The sequence below is a fragment of the Myodes glareolus genome, chromosome 4 (assembly GCF_982192425.1).
Source record: "Myodes glareolus chromosome 4, mMyoGla1.1, whole genome shotgun sequence".
NCBI classification, from domain to species: Eukaryota; Metazoa; Chordata; class Mammalia; order Rodentia; family Cricetidae; genus Myodes; species Myodes glareolus.
In genome coordinates, this window is record NC_142029.1 from 78242828 (window position 1) to 78266825 (window position 23998).

At 46.7% G+C, this 23998-nt stretch overlaps 1 protein-coding gene across 1 annotated transcript in view; it reads left to right on the forward strand.

The window, feature by feature from the left end:
* Nucleotides 1-5339: 5339 nt before the first annotated feature.
* Nucleotides 5340-23998, forward strand: part of Drd2 (dopamine receptor D2) — a 63955-nt gene continuing 45296 nt past the window's right edge. Inside the window, exon 1 of the mRNA XM_085688717.2 lies at nt 5340-5406. The gene's annotated coding sequence lies outside the window, so the exon portion shown is untranslated. The remainder of the gene's footprint in view (nt 5407-23998) is intronic.

The window sequence follows — 23998 nt, forward strand, 5'->3', positions numbered from 1 at the left end:
TTGGAAATTAAACATGGGCGAATTTCAGTACTCACTGGAATTCCCTCCTGATGCTATTCTATGTTTTTCCATCTTATTATTTTCATTTGCGTTTTCCTATTCTTTGCTAATATTTTGTAAATCCCCATGCCTCTACCCTGGCAAGAGGTATTTTATTCGAGGCTGGTCCCTGACACAGGTGAGTTGAGAAGCACCAAGTCCCGCTTTAAGTAGATTGTAAGAACATGCCAAGGGCTCAAAGGGAAACAATGGGATTCAACCATACCTTTTTGAATGTCTGAATGCCTTAAAAGGAAATGTGAAACATGCTGATGTTTCTGGTGGTCCTAACTGTAATGGTCTGTCCTGTCCCTTTAAGAGAAAAGTCATGCCCACTCCCTCCCCTGTTCACCGAAGCAAACTGATCTTCAGCTTCCAGCCTGAGTTCCTTCTCTCTCTGTCTCTCTCTCTCTCTCTCTCTGTCTCTCTCTCTCTCTCTCTCCCTCAGGCAGCTTATGTCTCTCCCTTCTCTCCACTTCTCCCCTCCTCCCCTCTCTCTCTTCCTCTCTACTCTTCCCCCTTCTCCCATTCCCTTCCATAGTCCACTAAATAAATATCCAACTTCACTCTGCATGGCGTGTCTATCTCTCTCAGTCTCTCACCTGCCATGTGGCTTCCTGCCTGGGACCTGGCTGCCTCCATAACCTGCTGTAGTCTCGGGACCCACTGCCTGCTGCCTGCCACTGCTCAGGGACCTGTGGCATGGTCTCATGGCCTGCTGCCCACTGCCACCACTGGGGGACCTGCAACATTTTATTTAAACCATTGCATTGGTGCTGTCGTATTTGGTAGGCCCTCCCACCCCTCACTCAGGGTTGGGATCTGAAACCGGATATATTTTTCTACAACAACCACATGTTCCATCTGCCTGAGCACTGACGTCTATGCACACCAGCAACTTTGGTGATGCATTTCCCCCTTCCAGCCCCCAACCACAGCCTTAATGACTACGGTTGAGCCCCTTTGCTGTTTTCCATAGCTAAAAACGTGACCGGCTGACCCAGGGTCAGTCCTCCTGCCCTAGCACTGCACATGCTGTATGGTGCATTTGATTGGGAGCCCAGAGTCCCTCGGATTTTTCTTTCAAGGTTTTTCTTTTCTTTTGGACCACTCATCAGTGGTCCCCACCATGAGAAATCACTCGGAGTGGCCTCTAACCTCTCTGGCTTCCAAGCACCCAGACTGGAGTTGGCCAGGCTTTAACACCCCATCTGTAGAGAGAGGATGCTCTTCTACAAGCCCTGCAGTGTTTGCCGCTATTTTATACCCCGCCTATAGAGGGGGAGACATCCCCCTATGAGCCTTGTAGTGTTGCCGTTTCTGTGGGTTTTCACGTTTTCCGCTATGGTGTAATCCCTCACTCTGCCGGAGTCTCACCAGCTCTACTGGGTCCACTTTTTCTCAAACTGTCTCTGCCACCATTACTGCTGTCAACAAGATTGGTCTGATTCATGAGGCAGCTGTCTTAAACTCTAGCTTTTGTTCTCTGCCATGGTTTGCGGTGTGGCAGCTCGGCAACAGGGCGGATCATGCCTCTAAGTCTCTATTGTTATTATGTTTAAAACTCCCGTGGCTTAGAAAATGTGGTTTTTCCATACAACATGTGACTGCCACCATTTTGACTGAGATCAGGTGACCTTACTGCAATCTTAACTGAGGTCAGGTGACTTTACTGTCATATTAACTGAGAACCAGGTCAGGTGACCAAGTCTCGCCATCTTTACTGAAGTATACCCTACCTGGTCCCCCAGTTTATGTATGTTTTTGTCTTTAAATTCCTCTTGCTGACTCTGTTACATATATGTTTTGTACAGTGGCATGACTTTGGTAGGACCCACCAAGAACATCCACTTTACCCACTCTGTGTTCACTCTGTGTATGTGTGTTTATACATGTAACTTAAATGCACCTATGTTTACTGTTAAATTTTATAGTTGTCTTTCATTGCATCTCATTTCAGACTACAAAAACAATAAGTCTCAAAAACTGGTATGTACTTTTAAGTCTCTTACAAATATACTTTATATTTAATCCAACTTTGCTTTACCTGTTAAGTTGAAAGCCAGGACAGTCAACCTTAGACCCAGCTCTCCCGGCAGATTCTATACTGTAGTTGTACCTGATAAACAGCCCTCAACAGATCAGAAATCTGGGGAAAATGGCATTTTAATATTTACTTATTAAAAGACATTTTATAACAAAAAGAGACAGGTTGGTTCCTAGCAGCAGCACTCTATTTCCTCCAAAGAAGACAGAAGACAAATGGGCACAAAACAACATCCATCTGCACTTCATTCAACTGCCAAGAGCTGACCACTAGGGAAACTGCTTTCATCTAAACTGAACATCTCCAGATGTGGACTGAATCGCTGGAATCAACAACCTAGCTGCTCAGGTCAAGGTAGGCTTGTCTTCCTACAGATTTCTTAGCCCACAGGATCTTCTGGAGCCTGGCAGGCCCTGTGCTAAACAACAAAAGGCAAACATGACCCTTAGTGACCATGAAGAACCCTGAGACATAGCACTAGGAAATTCTCTGTCGTTTTTTAATCAATAGCTCAAGGAAAACTTTATCCTTCTCAAAGATCTCTAATGCAACTTGACAGCTGAGAGGTTTTGTCATTGAGAAGGACAACCTCACCAAACAAATTTCAACAAAATACAAATACACATTATTAAGGTGTATGCCTACAAGTTATAAAGGAGTGAGGACAAATACATACTATGAAATTTCTCTCTCACGCTGCCTTCCATAGTCTTAAAAATTCTTTTCATTGTGCAAAAACATCTGTCACGATCATTCTGCTGCTGTCTAAAACTTCTGTTTTCACAAACACCAAGAATTCTTGTGAGTTCTAGGGGGCCAAATTAAAGGATTCACCCTAAACAGGTCAGATATAGCCCTCTCAATTCCCTGGTTCTAAATTTTTTCCCCCTAAACTTAACTTTGTTCTCTGTTCTGACAATACCTTAAATAGGTATAAGAGACACCAGACATTTTCATACCACAAATACCGGACAGGAACAAAGAAACCAGCTACCCCAGCATGTGACCAGCACCCAGCTTTCTCAGGTTTCTCCCCCAAGATGACACCCACAAATAAGCAAGAAGCAGTCTTGAGAATCCGCTGCCCCAGTTCCTTTAACCTGTTGTGCCTAACCTCCCACCTTCTTCTTATAAAAGAAGAGATGGGAATGTAAGGGTCTGTCCTGTCCCTTTAAGAGACAAGTCACTCCCACTCCCTCCCCATTAACTGAGGCAAGCTGATCTTCAGCTTTCAGCCTGAGTCCTTCTCTCTCTCTCTCTCTCTCTCTCTCTCTCTCTCTCTCTCTCTCTCTCTCCTTCTTCCCACTTCTCCCCTTCCCCCTGTCTCTTTGTCTCTCTCTCTGTGTGACTCTCTGCTCTTCTCCCTTCTCCTCTTCCCTTCCATAACCCACTAAAAAATATCTAACTTCACTCTGTATGGCATGCCTATCCGTCTAGGTCTCTCACCTGCCATGAGGCTTCCTGCCTGGGATCTGGCTGCCTTCGTGGCCTACTGTGGTCTCAGTACCTACTGCTGCTCAGGGACCTGTGAAGTGGTCTCATGGCCCACTGCCCACTGCTACCACTCGGGGACCTGCAGCATTTTACCTAAACCATTATACTAACACTTCCCTACCAAGCTTAAAGAAGATCAGGGAACAGACTAGATCCATAGCATAATGAACAGGGGCAGGGGAGAGGACATCATGTTCACTCATAGTTTCCTCTCCTCTGTCTTCATAGATAGCCATATATAGCAGACAGGGGCATGTACAGGCAACATTGCATTTACTCACGGTTTCCCCTGCTTGAAATGCCTCCATACAAGGTTACATCTAAGGAAAATGTGCCATGTCTCAGGAGGTAGAGACTGTTCCTCTGCTCAGTCCTGGTGGGGTTTGGAAGGGCACACCTCCTCTCTGGGCTACGTTCTCCCCTTCCAAACCCAAACAGGGACAAGTTGCATACCAAGGTCTTTTTCCAATCCCAGTTTTCTGAATCGTGTGGGTTAATGGAAGAAATCTCTTCTTTGTAGCTAAGTGTAGGGCCAACTTTCCGCTACATGCAGACAGTCCTCTGTGCTGTTGTTGGAATTCTGCACCACCTTCTCCTTGGGGACTTGCAACGGCCCTTGAATTCTCAGTTTCTGTTGAGTTCTCCCTGTTGGTGTTCCACTGCACCTGTTTAGGCCCAAGTATTTTCATGGAAGTCTCTACTCTAGTGGATTGATCCCACGTGAGAATAGGAACCTGGCTTTGTTCTTCTTTGTGACTTCTAAATCTGACACAGAGGTCAATGGAAGCAAGACAGACAGCACCAGCTGCATGAAAAAGATGCAAAAGAGAGAGGAAGGAAAGGGCAGTAGGTTCCCTGGGTGGGAAATGACCCTGGGAAGGGCTGAAGAAGACTGTGTATCTTCCCAGTCCTCTTTCTGCTGTCCTGGATATGCACCTCAGTGCAGAGACAAGGATGAGCTGGAACGCCCAGGGACTTCTTTCTTTATAGTTTCTGTCTTAAATCAGCTCTGCCTAGGTCTTCATCTGGGAAAACATAGCAACAGGACTAACCGTTGTGATTTTTCAGACCTGAGGTCTGTACACAGACCCTGGACGACCTTCCAGAATCTATTTCTTCTTCAAAGACTTGATGTACCACCGGTAGTGCCTAGCCCAGCTCTTGACCCCGACTCCATAAAGGAGGAGTAGGGGGCAACTGGTTGGTGTTGCGAATGCTGTGCCAGAATAGGTTTAGATGGCTAGGGTGTTACTTGATGAGTGGGAGACACTGGTGGGCAGTCCAGAGCTCAGGCTGTCCTCTACCCAAAGCCATGGATGAAGACGCTGTCTCGGCGCTCTTCAGTTCCTTCCCCAGGCCCGACATTGTAGAGAATGCACTCGGGCCCTGGGTGGGTGAGGCCTGTCTCATGGGCGGGGCTCCAGGATCCTCGTGGCCAGGGCGGCCCCGCCCCCCTCCTCCCGCGCTCTCGGGCGCTCTGGCTCCGTGGAGCTGTCCAGTCTCAGTGCCGGAGCTGGTCGCCTCTCGCGCACAGTGCCACCAGCCCGCCTCCGCTCCTGGTTCCCCGCGCTGCGCTCCCACCCTCCCGCCCTGCCCCACCCTGCCCCGCCGCGGCCCGTCCACTGCTCCCCGCGGGCCCGAGCCGGCCGAGCGGCTGCCCGCCGGGGATCTGAACGGCGCGGCGGGGCCGGGAGCTGAGGGACCCGCGGAGGGGACCGGCGGCCCCAAACGGCTGCCGGAGGGGCGGCCGTGCGTGGATGCGGCGGGAGCTGGAAGCCTCGAGCAGCCGGTGCCGTCTCTGCCCCCGGGCGCCCTATGGCTTGAAGGTAAGCACCTGAAGGATGGAGCGACAAACCGCCCATAGCCTCTGCAAGGGATGTAGGGAGAGGAGAGGGAGCGACTAGAGCTGAGCGGCAGGTTACAGAAGTTTGTCAGACCACTCTAGCGCCGCTTGTCCCGGAGCACCCTTTCTTCTGAGTCTCCGTCGGACAGATTGCTCCCCGGGCGTTGGGACCTCGGCGGACGCCACCCCTTTCTCCTTCCTCCTTGGCGTCCTTTGCGCTACCTGGATGGGAGTCCTTATCCAGTAGCCGCGGCTTCGGAGGGTGGCTGACCCCCCAAGGATTTTGGTAGGGCACTGTCCTCTGTAGGACCCCAGGCCCCGCATCAGAGTTTCCTAAAACCCTAAAGGAAGAAGGGCTTTGGACATCTCTGTTATTGGTGCAACCTGAGACTTTTGAAAGGGCAAAAGCCAAGGATGTTGGAAAAGCAGTCTTCCAGACCTACGCTTTCCGCTGACCTTGGTGCTGAATCTCTGTTCTCTGTGCACTTCTCTGTTACCCACTCCGGAAGAAAGCCCGGGATTTCAGACCCCTTTCCCTCGGGAGTGCAGGTGACAGTGGGGGCGGGGGACAGTGGCAGAGGGTGACTCCAGCTCTAGAATGGATCAAGAGCCCCGCTAGGTCCCTATGCGGAGATGAGGAGCTTCTTCTCTAAGTATCAAGCAGAACACTTCCCCATCCGTTTTGGCAGCGGGCAGCCTGTGAGGTTCCTCTTGAGGAGCAGAGGTAAGAGAGCGCGTTGCCATCTACACAACAGGCTTTGCCATGGACACAAGGCACAGCACTGCAGCTCCCTGAGGATAGGCCCTTGTTCTCAGTCACAGGAAAGCTGCCTGAGCGACTCATCGTTTCCTAACCGGGTGTCCTGCTACTTTCTGTTCTGGGGGCTCCTGAGGTTGGATGAGGTGCTAGCCAGTTTGTGGACTCCCTCTCTAGATCCTTCTGCACATACAAGCCATTTACAGCTTCTGATCAGGCTACAGACCTTTTAGGCTAATCCTTGCTCCTCTCCTGGGGAACTAGATGTTCAGCGTTGCCCCCCACCTCTGCTTCAGATGCAAATACTGTGATTATACCTGATTCATCCTGCTGCATTAGGGCCACTTGAGCAAGCTTTCTTTTCATCTTTCCCATGTGCCGCTGTTTGTTGAGGGTGTCCAGAGAGCGGCCTAAGTGAATTCAACCGACTTCAAGAGAATCAGGAAGCTGATTTGCTGGGTCTCAGCTTTGGGCTTTGCTGTTTCATATTCACAAATGCACTACAAATTTGTTTTCTGGGGGCTTTGATATTATCTCTAAGCTCAGATGTGGAACAGGGAAGAGATTTGAGAGGTTAAGAGCCAGAAATACATGGGGACCTCCCAGATGTGATCTTCCTGCTTGTTAATGGAGCCAGGGATTAATCCCAGGGTCCTATGTACACTAAGCAATGGTCCTAGTGTTGAGCTACATCCCTAGCATTTCTTAGTTTTGGTCACCTAAAGAATGATCTGATTCCATCAACTGTCCTTGCCTGAAACACAAAGATTCTGATCTGCTGTAGAGGTCTTAGGTAGCATTTCTCTGAGGGATTGCAAAGAAGAACTTTGCATCTGAATCATCTAGTAAGATGATTAAAAAATGCATGTTTTTGCTTTTTTTCCAAATAAGATCCTGAATTAAAACCTAAAGCCAAGGCCTTTATGAAGTTATGTTTTAACAGGGATCTGGGTGATATGTGTGTGTGTGTGTGTGTGTGTGTGTGTGTGTGCGTGTGTGTGTGTGCATGTGAATGTTCGGGGTAATCACCTCTCATGAAAGCTCAGACTTCTAAAAGAGTCTGTGTGGACATTTTTAATAAATACAAATTATCCATGAAAAAATTATCTCTCATTTACCCCACTCTCTCCTAAAGTTCATGTCAAATTCTTCAAACATGGGCCTGAGGGTGGAAAAACCACCTACTTAATTCAGTCTCTTTGCTGGCAGCAAAGGTGCAATCCAATTTCCTATTCTCCAGGCTTTGATTTTTCTCAAATGATTTTTTTTCCTTCCTAAGAGTCACCAATGTAGGTGCAGATGGCCCCATGTAAATATTATCTTTCTCTGGAGGCCAATCTAAGGAGTGCCTCCTGCCTTTTCCCTCTTGTGAGTGATGGTCTTTCCTGCTAGCACAACTGCTCTTGAAATGCCAAGACATGATCAGTTCTGCCCAGCAGCACGTCACTTCTCAAGGCTGGTAGCCACTCACGCTCTCTTGGCAGTGACTCCTTCACGCCACTGATTTGAGTCTTTGTTCCATATGCTGGAAGGTTTGTGGGGATGAATCAGCCATCAGTCTTCTACCTTCCCAACTGGATTATTTCTGTTTATAACATGCAAATGTAATCTTGAGAATAATTTAGAGAAGCCTCAACGCGAGAGAAACTCATTGGCTTCTCTTCTGATACCAGGGAAAGTGGAGGGGAGCTCAGAGTCTCATTAAAAAGACTGCTTTAAATATTCCCAGGATCAATCTGCTGGGGCCAAATGGGTCTCGTGGCACTGTTCTCCGAGAAACAAGGACAAAGGGGGAAAAGACACATGGACTTTGCTGGAGAGAGCTGTCTCCATCTCCCCTATTCCTGAAAGCTGCACTATGATATTAAGAAGTGTGACTATGAAAATCACATGGTGTGTGTGTGTGTGTGTGTGTGTGTGTGTGTGTGTGTGTGTGAAAGCATTCATGTACGCATGAGTGCATGGGATGAGTATGACATATGATCAGGCATCCTTGAGCCAAGCCCCCCATCTGGAGACTCATCCTTTCTGATCTTCTGTTCCCTCTTTTCTTTGGGGTCAACAGCTACAAAACTAGAGCAAAGAAGGTGTTTTTTCACCTTCACAGGTTTTGAAGAATCCAAGCTGAGATTCTTTTGAAGCCACATTGACAGAAGCTCCCAGAATTCGGTTGCTATCAGCCATTCACTCTTTCCCAAGGTTTTAGGTCTTGGAGAAAACTCTGAATATGGCCCAGTCATTCATATTTCTCTCAGATACCATTTATAGAACTTTAGAGCCTTAGATTCTTTGAGCTCCTTGGAGGCCATCCTGAATGATCTTGTAGCCAAAGAGGGCAACTGTCCCCCAGTACTGAACTTCCCTCCTATTACTCTCTCCCAAAAGAGTGGTGTCAAGTTTTTAGTTCCTGGACTCTCTGATTTGACTTATTGACCAAACATTTCAATCTTACTGGGTGCTGTAGCAAGGACCCTCTGGGTACATAGGAAATGTACGAAAGCCACAGACACTAGAAAAGAAATAACTTGGCTTAGCTCCTCATCAGAAACTCTCCTCTGCATCTCTGAGTGTTGCCACTTACTTAACTGCTAAGTAAGTGTATCATGTTCCCTCCTTTTTATCCACAAAAGGTATGTTATGGCCCTGGGAGGATGCATGGTTTGTCTTTGGGCATATGCATCCCTCCAGATTTCCATGATAATTTATAGAGAGACTGGGGTTGTCGAAGTTGTTTACTCACCAAGTCTGGGTTGTAGATTGGTGCTATCACTGTACTTTTTAATACCTCGAAGAGTGCTGGAGTCCAGTGCGAATATTCCCTGCCTTTCACCTCTCCCCATCATCACAGGTGTAATAGATTTTTTTTTCTTATTTAAAAGACACAATAGAGACATATTATCTAAATGCATAGGCTTGGAAAAAAGCTTGTCAGTATGTGAGAATGGAGGAGAAATAAAACTATAAGACTCAGACACTCAGTTTGCAGAGAAGTCCAGAGAAAGGAGAGAAACTTGCCTGTTGGATAACAGGTTTGGCTTCATTTTGTCCCTTTCATCTTAATCTGACAAATGGGTTAAATCGACACCCATGACAGACATGCTGCTCCTGGGAAAAATGTTTCATTATTTTCCTAGGAGACACAGAAATGGCCTTCTTCAGAGGAGCCAAGGCTCTTGTTGGCTCCAGTGTACAGGGAGGAGTCAGAGATGAGTCACTAAGGGCATAGGGACTCCCCGAACTCCCCGAGGTAGAAGAGACTGTATTGCTGCAGTGCCCAAAACTCAGAGACCTGGAGGTTGATTGGAGCATTTTGGAGACTATGGAGCAGTGTGTGTGTGTGTGTGTGTGTGTGTGTGTGTGTGTGTGTGTGTGTGTGAAGAGGGAGCAGAGGAGAACTGCTTATGGGGGTTCTCAGAATAGGCTGGTGTACACTGAATACAGGCATTGGTTTCATGCTATATGGGCAATTTTGCTGTAACCTTAGGGCATCTTCAAAGGACTTCCACTTTTCCAAGGAGGTGAGGAGGGAAGTCTGCTGTCTGCCCAGGTAAGAAGAGAAGGGAGGACCTCTGACTTCCCCGGAGCCCTGGAATGCTGTCAGCTTGTTCCCACGGAGAGGTTTTCGCCTCCAGTGGCTCAAGGCGCTGCCTATCAGCACAGAGCTGCAGCTGTGAGCAGCTGTGAGCCCAGGAACTCTCCACTGTAGATGTCTGGAGGACAAAATGAGTCCTGGGGTCCCGTCTATTCATCCCCGAGCTCCTTCAGAATGTGCCTGCCCCGCTTGTTCCCGCCTCCACCTTGTTGTTATTATTTGGGCCTAAAGTGGCCCAGCAGGGGAAAGGCATTAGAAATGAAATTATTTCTGTTGAATACTGTATAATTGCCTCAGTTCCTTCCTGCTACCCCAGGCAGCAGCATCACGAGCAGTTCCCTGGGAACCCTTGGTCTGGGAAAGAGCCTCCTCACTCACAAGTTTCCTTCGAATGGTTGCTTATGACAAGTGGGCCTGCTCACCAGCAACCCTCCCTTCATTTCTGGCCTCATCGTCACAGCATCCAAAACTTAGCCCTCGCTTGCCGAGGGCAGGGCATTGTGCTCAAGACTGGACAGGTGTCTTCCATTTCAACTCACCATCTCGTAACAGCTCTAGGAATGGTTCCTTGTTATCCCTCTTCGGTAGAGAAATATGCATGGCCTTAGAGAAATAAGTGGCTCGAACAAGGTCACCCAGCACAGGTGTGGGGTAGAGATTTAAAGCCAGGCGGTGTGATGGTTAAATAACAGACCTTGCTGACTTACGTAAGTGGCATAAATAATGAGAAAGAGAGAATGGGGATGGGGATAAGTCCTCTATTTCTTTCATGTATGGGGAGGTGGGGAGAGGGAAGAGAAATGTGTGTTTGTTCATGTGCTCTTGCACGCATGTGCAGAGACTGGAGGAGGATGTAGGTGCTCTACTTAATCACCTTCTGCCTCAAAACAGGGTCTCTCACAGAAACTGGAGCTTGCCTTTTTCAGCTAGACTGGCTGGTTCCTCCTCCATCCCTCCTGTGCCAGGGTTATTGGTGTGCATGGATATAACTGGATTTTATGTGGGCCCTGGAGATGTAAACCCAGGTCCTGATGCTTGCACCGCAAATGCTCTTAACTACTGAGCCATCTCTTCAGTCTGGATAAGTCTTCTTTAATAAATGAAATGCTCATAGATTTTGGAAATGTTACCAGAGAAGGAGAAGATGCACAGAATTACCCTGTGGTGTTCTTAAATTTGGGACCAGCTGAGAAGTATTGCTTCATCCTGGCTCTGAGCTCCTTTGGATGCAATGCACCAGGAACATACCTCAGCGAGCAACAAAATCCTAGGTGCAGGAGGCAGGGACAGAATGGAGGCAGAACTGTCTTCCAAGCCTTTCACATCGGAGGGGGGAGCAAGGGATGAGGAGTGGATAGGACATCTCTCAAGCTGAACTGAAGCTTAGTGATGTGGCCTTCTTTTCCACATCTGAGTGACTCAGTCTGTCTAAGGAATGAAAAACAAATGTCTGTCGATATTCATATCTGCTTGTTGATTTCTTATAATAGACACCTGGACTGAATAGTCACCAGTCTCCCAGACTCAGCCTCTTGTCTAAATAGATGGGAATGGATGCTCCAACCGCTAGAAGGAAACTCCTGGGAGCCTTTCAGGACCAGATGATTGCTGCTTTTCTGGTTGGGAGAGACCGGAGAGGTCTGGATTATCGTTGATGAGAGCATCTAACCTGCTCACGAGTCTCGCCAGGTCCAAAATAAGGGAGCCAATATGCTTCCTAACACATTCAAATTGCCCCCAGAATTCAGAAGCACCCTATTAAACTGAGAGAAAAATGATATTTACCTAGAAAAATGCTAGGTTTCTGGCTTTTGAATCGCATCTCATAGTTTATGGATGATGTGTACCAGCAAGCTCCTGATTTAACCCCTTAAAACAGCTTAGGGTAGTAGGTAAGCCTGTGGACTCTGACCTCAGAGGCGTCGAGTGAAGTTTAAAATTGACACTTTTTTGCTGTGTGATTGGAGGCAGACTGATTAATATCTATTATCCTGGGTTTCTACATGGGTGGGTGACAATGCTAATACTGCTTGGTGATAATGACCAAAGGTAACAGACAGAACGAGGCATTTAAAATGCTTTTATTTATTTATTCTTTTGAATTTTTGAAAATCAAACATTGGCATTGCTAAACCCTGTTTAGCAATCTCTGGGTGCTCACTGTGGGGACTGATACTGCTAGCTACCTTCCCCCCAATTCACAAGCTGATTTTACATCTCTGAAGTGACATTCCTAAAACTTTCATAAAGCGCAAGCTTGCACTTCGTTCTTATGTTCTGCCTTTATCATTACCAAAATTATTTGGCCGGCACTTGGGACCCATCCCAAGAACGAGGGTTTTGAGTTACTTGTTACCCCTGGGAGTTGGGCGCTGCCGAGCTCCCATACCACCCAACACAAGCCAGGAGGAGGTGTCAATCTTTCTTGTGATGGCTTTACATTACCTCACCACCCCCCAAGCACCCAAGTCCTTCATCTCCCAATAGCACCCCAAGTCCTTCACCTGCTACCTTGTGATTGATCCTTCCTGACTGGCCGAGATGTGTGGTGCAGCAAGCAGTCTGAAAAAGGTCATTTTACTTTAAGATAAGAGAGAAGGACTGAAGAGATGCTCAGTGGGTGAGTGCTCGCTGAGCAAGCAGGAGGATCTGAGTTTGAATTCTAAAACTCATTAAAAAAAACTGGAAATGGTCAGGTGCTTTTCTGATTCCATCAGCATGGAGTGGGCACAGACAGGAGATGACTCAGATTTTCCGGATTCCAGCCTGAATTCGGTAAGAAATTCCATCTCCAGGGAATAAGGCAGAGCACAGCAGAGCAAGACCCTCTCCCCACCATATCTTCTCTGGCCTCTGTACCTGCACACATGAATATACATACCAGCAATATACAAAACACACACACACACACACACACACACACACACACACACACACACACACACAGAGCCCCAACAGCAACAAAAACAGTCTCACCCCTTCCCAATAGAAACCCAACCCATACACTTTGCATCTTCTGGTGATGTTAGTAACAGAAAAAATGCCACTCATGTATTGGATGAAGTACAGTAATGCCTGAGAATGAAGTGTCATTTAATCTCCTCTGGTGATGATGCCTTCCAATCCGGAAAGCGACTTATCCTCTTGGGCCTTTTCATACGTCAACGAATCTTTCTGTGGGAAGGACTCTTGTATGTGATGTAGTTATGGGCCATTTACATGTGCTTGCTTCTCAGGGATGGGAAGAGATTTTTGTTCCCTAGATTCTGAGCATCTTCAGATCTTTCATTTCATTTACAGCAGGTCCAACAAAAGAAGTATTGATAAGCAGAAAATAGCATTCAGGGCCTAAGAAAATGATACAAGAAACTCCAAGAAGGATCCAAGCTTTGATACACAGATTTTCTTTAGTGATGTATTTAGCCAAATGCCTGATATGACTCTGGGTAGGGGATGATAACACGTCTCTGGTCAGTGTTCTCTAGGTGGATGGGAAAACTGGTAATGTCAGTGAACCAACCGAGGCCTCCAGTCATCCTGGCAGCTTCCTTAGGTACAATCCATGGTAACAATGTTTTGTGTGGCCCTCGGACTTTCCACCTCCTGGCGTTCATGTTCTTGTGTGATCATTACCTCCATGAGCAGGGAACACCTGTGAGCCAATAGGATAAGGCCCAATGGAGAGAATGTGATTTCTAAAGATAAATTCAAAAAGGTTCCCAGCTTCTACCTGGTTCTTTATTGGATTGCTTTTCTGGGGAGAACTAGAAATTGTCAAAAGGGTACTCAAGGAACCCTCTGGAAAGATCTATCTAGATGGCAAGGCACTAAAGTTTCAGCCATGAGGTGCACTGTCTTAGAAGCAAGTCTTCCCTCTCCAAATGGGCCTTCAAGTGACAATAGCAAATGTCATCACCAGAACCTTTGGAAAGACTGAGTCAGAGCCTCCTACTGAATAGTCTATATTCTTGACCTACCGTAGCACAATTAATAAAAACCAAGAGGTGGAAATTGGGGTTCAACCTGAAGGTGAGAAAAACAAAACAGCCAGCCACTGGCTTTTACCTCTACCTCAGGCCAAAATGGCGTTCCTGCTTCCAGGAATCTCAGAATGAGATTGTATGTGAGAGCTGTCTCCTCCTGTTTTATATTTCTCTCTAGTGATGGGATTAAAGGCAAGCACTACTACTGCCTGGTTTCTATGACAAACTGGTGTGTGTCACCATTGCCTGGTCTGTAAGGCTGACCAGTGCAGCTGTTTTAACTCTCTGAACTTCAGGCAACTTTTATTTATTAAAAGACAAATGAAATATCACTGCATTATTTGGAATCTACAAGGCAATGTATTTATTATTCTAACCTGCTAAGCTCTGGGATAATTGGTTATGCAACAACAAATAACAGATACACAGTGAGAAATTATTCTCTATGGCTATGCCAATTTGTCTTCTGAAATGGCATGGGGTCTATCACTGCCTGCTGCATAAAAATGGCCTGACCTTTATAAGCTTCCCCAGTGGCCCCTCTGCTTGTGTTAGTCTAAAGATTGGAAGCTTGCATTTTGCACACCATGGCCACAAATTCCCTCCACTATCATCTCTTCAGACTTACTTTGGTTTTCATGTTCTCTCTTCCTGAATTCCTTTTCTCTGGGTATTCTCTGCTATGGTAGCCATGTGACGTGAATTTTTTTTTTATTCTCTCATCTAACTAGCATTATTGAATACCTTCTGTATTGCAAATACATCCACAAACATAACAAAGATCTCTGCCTTCCTGGAATTTATAATCTATTGGAAGGAGACAAATGGTAAACTATAAAAAGGGCGAATTACTGAGTATGTCAGATGGTAACACATACCAGGGAGCCGTGGAATCAGATGAGGATTACAGTGATCTGGAGGGCAGAGGTGCAGAGCCAGAGATAGCTTTGTAGTAATAAATAAGATGTGCAGGATGGATGAACTCTGTGGAGAGAAAGACACTTGAGGGAAGGGGTTAGAGGATGTGGAAGTGAGCCGTTCAGACGTCAAGGGAAAGGCAGACATTCCAAACAGTGGAATCATCCAGTCTGTTGCTCACTTTCAAGCATTTAAAATAATTGTCTTATTCCCCATGAAATAATCGTGATGAGACTCTGGATTTTGGAATCCTCTTTTAATTTTCAGAACCCACCAGGCAGTAATAAACTCTTTCATCTGGGAAGCACTTTCGTGTGTACTGTCCCCGCAGCTCCTCACAGCAACCCATCGAGATAGTCGTTACGACCTGTTGTGCAGACTGGCTCAGAGAGGTGAGGCGAAATTCACTCAGGGTCACTAGGCACTGCCTCATGACGTCTTATATTCTTGTGTTTTCAGTGCTGAGACAGAACCAGACCCCCAGGATGCTCAACCAAAGCTCTGCCGCCTAGCTACAACCCCAGCCCTCACAGTCCTGGCTATGTATTGTATTGACACTTTGTTTTTCTACAGTCGTGTTTGTGTGTATGTGTGTGTGTGTGTGTGTGTGTGTGTGTGTGTGTGTGTGTGTTGTACGCACGTGAGTGCATATGTGTGTGTCAGGACTCTCACTCCTCTGTGCACATGTGGAGATCAGTGGGTCAGTGGTCAATGTCTCCTGTCTTACTCTATTGTTCTTCACCTCATTTCTCTGAGATGAGGTGTCCCTAGAACTCACTGTTTCAGTTTTACTGGCTAAACAGACAGCTCTGGGGGTGTCCACCTGTCTCGCCCACCCACTCCAACACTGGGGTTACAGATGCTCACTGTCATGTCTGGCTTTCATGTGGATGCTGGACATCTGAACTCAGGTTCTCATGCTTGCGGAGCAAGCGGTTTCCCCGGATCCTTCCACTGCCGTCATAATGTTCATGTTTTAATTACACATTTCTTATCTCCTCCCCCCCCACTAGACTATGAGGGTTTTGAAGTGGAGAATCTGTCTCATGCATCATTGGAAATGGCTATACCTGAAAGTGATGCTAAGCACTTGGTAGACACTTAAATTGTGGAGTGGGTGAGCGATGGGTCAGTGAGTGATGCTCCTTCCTGACAGATACGCACTCTTGCTCACTTGAAGCTCAACAAGAGTCTGACAATGTATGCAGTGTTCTCCATGTTAGTGGGTCAACAAGATGCTTCACACTTCCTCACCTTCAACCAATGCTAGCTAGCTGCCATAGCTGTGTAGCAGTTTGGCTGAAAAATTTTCATAGTTGTTATAGACTGTGAAAAGGGAAGATACCACATCATGAAGACGTATGCCAAGATAAAGGTACCGAGAAACAAGGAAACATAGACAGACGTATTGGTGCAGGTCAGTTGGGAATCCCAGACACTCAGGGTTGAGGTGTGCTTGGAGTTTTGTTTGTAGTGCTCTTGGAAGAGCCTGTGTTTTGGAGCTGGGACTTATAGTTTGGCAAGGTGAGTTAGTTCTCAGTTTGCAAGAATATCATTTAATCCAAGACTCTTCAGAAACACTAAATCTTGTACTTCGGTTTCCCAAAAGTATTTCTTAAAATGGTAGGTCATGATGGGGAGATGGCTCAAGCAGTCAAGTGCTTGCCATTCATGCAGAAGGACCTCAGTTAGGATTCCCAGCACCTTTGGGGGAAAAAACAGGCATGGTGGGGTACGTCTAATTACAATCCCAGAGTTGGACAGCCACAGAGACAGTGATCCATAGAGCTAGCAGCTAATCTAGTTGAGTCAGCAAACTTCAGGTTCAGTGAGAGACTAACTCAAAAGAGTAAGATAGAGAGTTGATATAAAAAGACATCTGATGTCAGCCTCTGGCCTCTACACATGCACAGGCATACATATGCACACACAGAGATGTACACACACACACACACACACACACACACACACACACACAAGTAGGATAGGACATCTAAATGTCTATCAGTATTACAAAGCATTACAAATTAATTCAAAATACGGACTTTGAAGCCAGAGTGATAGGGTCTCCTCTCAGATCATTTTTCTTTCTTTCTCAGTCATTAGTGAGTTGTGTGATGTTGCTCAAGCTACCGTCACCTTCTTGAGACTCAGACTTTTCTGTTTTCTTATAAAATGATGGTGGCACTTACTTGCTGGTTTTTTTTTGTGCCAAGTCACTAAACTGTGTATATCAAGTGTGTGGCTTGGCACATGACGTACGGCATTTCCTGGAGTCTAAAGAAATGATTCTCATTAAGAGGACTTGCTGCTCTGGCAGAGAAAACCAGGTTTGGCCCCAGCACTCCCACTAGGCAGTTTACTACCAGCCACAGCTCTGCTTCCAGGGATCACTGCTTCCAGAAATCAGACATCCTCTTCTGGCCTCTTTACATACCTGTACTGTGCTCACATGGTACACATGAACTTAGGCAGGCACACACATATAAACACATAAAACAAGCAAATACGCTATTTAAATAACATTTACAGGTATTAGTCTTATAATTATCGGGATACATGGGGATGCCTGCAGGACCCTTCCTTCTTAATGTGTGCTCTGCATTTTCTCTTCTCTTCTGGGGAGAAGGAAAACATCGTTGCAGATAAGGCAACTAGACAAGAAGGACTTGACTTTTTTTGAAGAACCCAGTGTTACCCAGCAAGGGAAACAGGGCTGGATTACACTCTCTTCTGCTCCAGGCCTTCCTTCCACCCTCTGTGCAGTTGTGCTCTGAATAGAGTGTGGAATATTTCAGAAACTCAGCGGATAAAGAGTAGAGTTTGAGTTGGAGATGGTACAAAGTGTGGCCAGAGGCATCAGCAGGGGCCACACTGTGAACCTCCAGGTCTCATGAAGGAACCAAGAAACTATTTATTTATTTATTATGGATTCAATATTCTATCTGCGTGTATGTCTGCCGGCCAGAAGAGGGCACCAGATCTCATTATAGATGGTTGTGAGCCACCATGTGGTTGCTGGGAGTTGAACTCAGGACCTTTGGAAGAGCAGGCAATGCTCTTACCTCTGAGCCATCTCTCCAGCACCCCAAGAAACCATTTTGAAGGGTGGGTTTTGAGCAGAAGAATAACTCCATTGATGCAAAAATGCATTTTAAAATGCAGGGGCTCCTATGTGGGAGAACTAATTACAGAGGAGGGTGTGCTGGAAGAGGCACAGTAAAAGGTTTGCCATTGTCCAGGACAGCAGTGGGGGGACCTGGACAAAGGTGAGCAGTGGAGCTTGGAAGACATCAGAGCTGGTGACTGGTGGGATGTAGAGGTTGAGATGAAGAGAGAAGCCAAGGATGGTTATAGGAAAACAAGGCGTGGTGTGTTAGGGATGTTTGTAAAAGTGTCTAAATTGTGGGCCAGAAATCTGAATTAGTAAGAGGCTGGGGATACAGGAGGAAGCAGAATCAAGCAATTGATGGTTGTGATGTTGCCAGGGAACTGGAACAAGCTGGATTCATTGAGTGATTGTATTTGGATGCAGAAGCAGTTGTGGACACAGCATAGGGACACCAAATGGATGATACAGGGTCCAAGATGTAGTCCTGGGAAACACTGCTTGAATTGGAAGGTCTGAAGGCCACAGAGCTGAAAGCTAATTCCTTCCACTTCAATGGAAGGGCTTGGAGTTGAATGAAAACTGTAAGCTAGGTGCCAAAGGCTTCAGTAAAGCAGGGGAAGAGACAAAGAATTCATAGACAACCAAGACTAAGAGAGATGGGGATGCTGTGATGGGCGGTATGGGCCTCTGAAGACCAGGATCTTTATAAGAGAGCAGCGGAGAAGTAACGAGGCACAGGAATTAGAGAGAGTTCAGAGGAAGTGATGCTCTGAGATGAGGCTGGGCGAGGTGGGTCTGCTTTGAAAGATGGTCCATACCTCTGCCTTGTATCTTGCCTTACCATTCTTTTCTGCTTCCTCACTTTGAAGGGTTCATGGCCTCAAGTGTCAGGACTGTAGAGCTAGCGGTATTCCCATTACCTCACAAAAAAGCATATGATAGACAGTTTGGTGTTCTGTATATCAAATGACATGAAAAAGTCCATTAGCAATACTGGTATGTAATTTGGTTGCTCAACCACCAGCATAGTATGCATGAGGACCTGCCATCAAGTGTGGTGGTACATGTCTGTAATCCCAACTCATGGGAAGTAGAGGCAGAAGAATTAGGGGTTCAAGATCATCTTCAGCTACATATCAATCTCAAGGATGGTCTGGTTATATGACACCTGTCACAAAACACAAACCAACAAATAAACAGACAAAATCCCCACAAATAATTAGATGTTGTGTTGTTGTTATTTAAAATAATAGACCAAGTATTGTGATGACGTGTGTCACTAGTCAGATCTTACAGACTGGGCAATGAGGAGCGTATAGAAGAAAGATCAATTCCTAGGCTCTGCACCTAGCCATGCTCAGAGGTTAGTAGAACGTCGGTAGGTATTGGATGCAGGAGCAAAAGAAATTTTCTCGAAGACAGAGTGGGCCCTGGGAGGGATGCGTAGTTGGTGCTTGACTGTCTGGGTTCTATCCACAATATTACAAAAGATTAAAAGTCACCTGGGGCAGGGTGGTTGGACATCCGACTGGGGCACTAAAGGCCTAAGACATCAAGAGACTCTCCAGAGGGAGAAGGAATCTGGGAAGTCTCCTGGCAAGTTCACAGCCGTGGGCTCAAATGTTGTAGAATTGGGAAAACTTGAGGGATATAGAAGGTTGATATCATCATCATAATAAAGTATTTCAAACTGGGAGGTTTAAAATAAGAGACTTGATTGTCTAGAAGCCCAGCACCAGCCCTCAGGCAAGGCTGCACATCCTCTGAAGTCTCTAGCAGAAGAGCTTCTTTCGAATCTTCCAGCTTCTTGAGGTTCCTAGCATTTCTTGGCTTGTGGGGACACTACTCCGGCAGTGTCTGCCTCCACCTCTAGACTGAAGTCTCTACGTCTTTGCTTCCCCTCTCCTCTGGGAGTAGCAGTCATTGCTTTTGGTCCCACTCCGAGTCAACACGATTCTATCTCTACTAGCCACATCTCCAAATGAGGTAACATTCTGAAGTTCTGTGTGGCCATGAATTTGGGGTGACACCTTCAACCTAGTGCAGAGAACTTCCTGCCTCCCACTTTCCTGGTCCCTGTAAGCATCTTTTGCTTCCTCCAGGGCAGGACCACTTCCCTCCCAGTCACCTGCTTGGGAACAGCTGCTCATGGCCCTAACTGAAGTCTCACCTCCCAAGCTGGAAGGCAAATAAGGACAAGAAAGAAAGCAATTAGTTCAACTGGGACCAGGGCTTAAAGGGATTCACTGACCTGCTGGCATGGTGACTAGTGTGGATGGGCAAGATGGGAGGGTTTGGAAGAAGGCAGGTCGAGGAAGAGAGTCCTTTGAATGTTCCATGGGCACCAGAGGCTCAGGCACTCAGTAATCCTAAGGGCTGGGTGCAAATGTTGGATTACTTAAAGTTTCGGAGATTTGGCATTGTTCCTTCAACATTCATTCTACAAGCATTTGCTTAATGCTGTCTGTGAACTAAGCTCTATCTAACATACTTATTTGACAGGTAACCATGCTGAGGCTCTGACAGGTCATGGCTATTGTCTAAGACCAAAACCTAGCCTTTCTAAGTCTCGGTGTATGTCACACACAGTCGAGTTCTTCTCTCACAGACCAGTCTATCGAGGGCGCCTGTGGACATCCCCGCATATGAACAGGGCTTGACTAAACCGTGCTTCTTTCCATAAGCCTTTTTGCTGTTGCTTGCTGCTGTGTCAGAATTGGAGATGGCAGAGAGGACAAGGGAGCTTCTAGATTCTTGTCATCAAGTTCAGCTTCACCAGGAGTGATGAAGGGAAGGTATAGGATGTAAACTCCTACAGAGAAGAGAAAAGACTTCACAGACAGACTAGTGGGACTTTAAGGAGTTGTATTAAGTGTACCTAGTCGGCCAGTGTGCCAGGACCTGGCGGGGGGGTATTACTGGTGCCAAGGAGGTTTCTTTTGTTGGACCATTTGAATGCCACTTGATGGCAGTAGGTACAAGAAAGGAAGTGTAGGGGTAGGGTGGAGTTCCATAGACCTTACTCTATAGTCCCAGTTTTAGGACTTGAACTCTTAAAGGCTCCAACCCAGATGTGGTTTGAAACCTACACTGGCATCCTGAATTCCTAGGAAGATGCTCCTCATTCCCCGTTGCCTCCAGCTTCTCTGGTTTTCATCTCCTCTGCATCCCCGAGCAGCTGGCTACCTGCCCTCTGTTACATCTCTCTTTACCCAGTCTCCATGGTAATGTCACAGCCACTAAGCCTATGGTCCTGGTGGAGGAGAGAGGAGAAAAGGGCAGAGGCAGGAGGGCATGTGGCCAACAGTGCCCGTGTGCTGTCTCTGCACAATGCAACTGGAATGGACTGTGAGGCGGTGGAGAGGGGCAAGGCTGAGGGCCCTTCTCAGTGCCTCTGAGAATGCACGCATCCGCCCAGACAAATGAACAAACAAGCAAACAGACAACCAGGTGGCTTGAACAGCAAGGGGAATATCTGGACCCAGGAGGCTTTTAGAGCAGTGTGTGTGAGAGGGGGCTTCTTTCAAGGGGTGCAACCCAGGTTCTGTGTGGTCCCAGAAAGCCCACGGTGTCACTTCGTTTTCTTGTTGCTAGCATCAAATACATGCCACGAGGAAACCAAAGGGAAAGAGGGCTTGTTTTGGCTCATACAGTCCACCACGGTGGGAAAGGAGAGGCAGAGAAGGCGTGTCCTGAGCCTCCTCACCTCCTCAGATCTCGGCAGGACAGGGAGCAGAGAGATGACCGCCCATATCCAGCTGGCATTTTGCTTTTTCTCTTTGAACTCAGTCCAGGACTCCAGTCCATGGGAGGTTGCTGTCCAATCTAGGGCAGGTCTTAACGCTCGATTCCCCCTTTTGTGCTCTTTGGGAAGGCCTGTCGGGTGGGCCCAAAGGTGTGCTCAGTAATGCCCTAGGTGTTTCTTAATCCAAGCAGGTAGCGCGCGCGCGCACACACACACACACACACACACACACACACACACACACACACACACACACACACACACCTGTGGTGGTCCCCAGGTTCTTCTTTAGATTCCATTCTGCCTGCGGACAGCAGCTCCCAAGCTCTGCAGGGCTACAGGAAAGCTTCAGAGGCCTCACTGAATCGCTTCTTTGGCCCTAGAAACACTGTGACCAGGTGAACTGTAACAATGATAGAAATGAGCCACTTGTCTGGCCCGTCAATTTGATAGTGTCTCTAATGCCAGCCTCCAAGTTTCTGCCCTCCAGACAGAGTCTCTGGAAAATCTAACAGGATGGAAAACAAAAGTGACCAGCAGAGCTGGAGCCCAGGGCATGTCTTCCAGACCCGTGGCTCTGCTTTTTGCCTCTCGTCGGCAGGCTCTGCCTGTGTGCGCCCAACTCGTGGGACTCCCAGCCGCCTCTGAGGTCTACAGTCTTCTGGGCCTAGTTCCACTTCTTCACCGTAATTGGCAGCCTATGCGCATTAAAGGTTCCTCTCCCTGCTTCCTTATTTCTAGACCCAAGAGTGGGACTGGGGGAGGTCCTCTCCAGCATCCACAGATTGCCGCTCCCAGCAATTGTTCTTGCGCGGCTTCCTTCCTCCAAAGCTGCACTAGAGGGTCCCGAACCTTGCTCACGTGTGGACACGACTGTCATCTTGAGAACTAGATACTTCTTCTCCACACAGATATTCTAGTCACAGCATTTTGGGTGTTGGTAGCCAACATTTAAAAATATAGCCGGGCATGGTGGTACATCCCTTTAATCTTAGCTCTTGGTAGAGGCAGGTGAATCTCTGTTAGTTCAAGGCCAGCCTGGTTTACATGCTGAGTTCCGGCTTAGCTGGGTTGCACAGTGAGACCTTGTCTAAAAATAAAAAATAAAAATTATTTAGAGTATTGGGCAGGTAGAGACAGGCAATCTGGTTTTTACTGGCCGTGAATTTCTTTGGCCTACACACACACACACACACACACACACACACACACACACGGAAATGAGCTAATTGATAGTAGTACAGGTTTTTATTTTGGAAAAATCCTGCAGTGGGGAGATCTCTAGCAAAACTAACAAACAAAAAACAAGAGTGTGCTGGCTGTGCTAATAGGCCAGGTGATTGGAGGACAAAGAAGGGAAGGAGAGGGGTTATCCAGTCTGTCTGGACACTCACCTTCCTGGACCTGGAGGGAGTGGGGAGGAACTTGAACTTCCCACAGGGCAGGAAACCCTGACTGCTCTTAGGGATGGAGAGGGAGGAGGAGAGGGAGTGGGGGGAGTGGGAGGGTGTTGGGAGGGGGGCGGAAATGGAAACTTTTATAATTTAATAAACTTTGAAAATAAATAAATAAATAAATGTAATTTAAAAAAAATTTCTCCTTTGGCCTGTGGTTGACAGTTACTAAAGGTAATTAGTGAGTAGATAATTTTAAAATGTCAAGTGATTGTAAACAGGGTTGTAGTCTCCATTACTGGGTGTCAATAGGGTGGAAAAGACAAAATTCTAGATCAACAAGTTACTTTAATTATAAACCCAGTTACTCTAATTTCTGTGGTTGTTGTTTAACCAAAACAGGGGAACTTTATAAAATGGTGTTGTCTTGGCTAAACACAGACACATATACACACACGGAAGGAGGGAGGGAGGGAAGAGGAGGGAGGGAGAGAAAGAGGGAGAGGGAGAGAGACCTCCTTTATCCATGCATGCTTTTTTTAATTGCTGTGAAAGCCATCACTAAGAACTAGAATTATTGTTTCCATTCTTAGACAAGGACATTGAGACTCAAGTGACTTTAAGTGACTGCACCCTAGACACACTGGTGATGAGGACTGAAGCTGGTAGGGAGCCTGGACTTCAGCCCGGAGCCACGGGAAACTGTCTTGTGCCTCTCTGTTCATTCCCACATTTCCCACAGTCTATGTACGAGGTAATATCACGAACTGTCCTTCACTTCCTGATGCCCATTGGTGTCCCAGCACGGGAGGTTAGTGACGGCCTCTTAGGATCATTTGGAGAATGCCTCTATGAGAGAAGAAATGCTACACTCCAAAACTTAAAGCACACATAATTTAGGCTTATTTTTTTAAATGTGTAAGTACAGCCCACAGCACCATGTACAAGAAGAGTGTGCAGTCTTCATGTGAGTTCACACACTCTCTCATACACACCAAACACACTTAAATTGCATTTTCTTTAACAGCACATATCATTTTAATTAAATTAAAGCTTTAATTTCGGCTGATGCTT